The sequence below is a fragment of the Buceros rhinoceros genome, unplaced genomic scaffold, assembly GCF_000710305.1.
Source record: "Buceros rhinoceros silvestris isolate BGI_N320 unplaced genomic scaffold, ASM71030v1 scaffold30947, whole genome shotgun sequence".
Lineage (NCBI taxonomy): Eukaryota > Metazoa > Chordata > Aves > Bucerotiformes > Bucerotidae > Buceros > Buceros rhinoceros.
In genome coordinates this window covers 1-1,456 of record NW_010422086.1, presented here as the reverse complement: position 1 = coordinate 1,456, position 1,456 = coordinate 1, and positions in this window count along the sequence as shown.

Genomic DNA, 1,456 nt, shown 5'->3' with positions numbered 1-1,456 from the left:
ACTGTGGGCACACAAGGTCTTTTCCTGCTTTCACGGCCCCATCCTGTTCCCCCACTCAGTCACCACTCCCCTCTGCCATCCTGCCAGGACAAGGCAGGGGCTCTCCCAGCTCCTCCTGACATGTCATCCCCTTTCTGCTCCCTCCTCCCAGGGCCAAGGAGACCTTCTGGAGGCCACAGCTCTTCTCCTGTGAGTACATCCCTGCTAACCCCGCCACCCGCCCTGGCTCTGCTTCACCCCAGTTTTCTTCAAACTCTGCTCATCTTCCCCACTGCAGCTCTGACGATGGCAGGAGAGCAAGCAGAGCCCACCCTCTCCCATTCCACTGAAAGGCATTGGGAACCGCAGCTCCAGGCCATCGACCCCTCAGTACAGGTCTGCCCAGGGTTATTGTCCCCATGGTGAGGTAATTGGGATGGGGGTCCGTGGGATGGGGACTAATGTCCTGGTTCTATGCCTCAGCCGAGAGCACTGTGGGTGCTTTGGCTGGTGGTGGGGTCTGCACCGCTGCCTGAGCTCTTCATGAAGAGCAAAGCCCATGCAGTGCTGACAGCACAGCATGGCCTGTCCCTCCTTTACAGATTAGGATCCAGAGACCTCACATCGGGCCTCCAAGCCAGCCCCCCCAGCAGCCTTAGCCTGCCACCGCTCCTGCCCTGGCACCTCTGGGCTTGTGGAGGAGCCAGCCGCTGCTGCCAGCCCCAGCACCCGCTCTCGGGGTCTCTGGAAATGGTGCCGCGTGGAGGCAGGGGACGGGCAGCTGCCTTTTGGGGTCAGGACTTTGCAGGAGGATTCCTTCCAGAGGAGGTGCTTTTTTTGAATGAAAAATGTGGGTTTATGTTGGATGGCCAAAGTGAGAGGATTTCACCTTCCCCTGAGGATCTGCAGAGGCAACCAGGGTAGTCCTTGAGTGTGTCTGCTCTGGAGTATGCCCTGGCGCGATGTAACTGGACCTGGCAGAGCGGCTGAGAGCAGACTTGGGTGGGGGCAATGCAACGATTGTAAGGATTTATTAGGAACAAACTAGAATAAACCAAAAATTATGGCAAACTACTGAGCAAGTTGCCCACACCCCACGGTACCTGCTCACAAGCCCTTCTTCCCTGTTGCCAAGCTCTCGACTCCCTGCTTTGGGCTGGTCCCATCCACAGGGTCAAAGAGGAGATGGATGTAGCTGGTTTTGCTGCTCCATCCCCTCATTCCCTCTGCAGTGCCCCTCGTCTCCCTCATTGCTCTCCCCAGGCACTGCTTGCAGTGCCTCAGATCACACAGCTGTGGTCCCCACAAACACCCCGCAGACCTTCACCCCTGCTGAGGAACTACGCTGTGCCCAAGGAGGGTGCATCAGACCCCAGCAGGACTCAGTCCAGCCCCTCTGCCCCAGAGTCCGGTTCAACCGCAGCCCAGACCCTCACATCCCCAGCACCAGCTCAGAGGGCAGCAGCATCAAGGAATG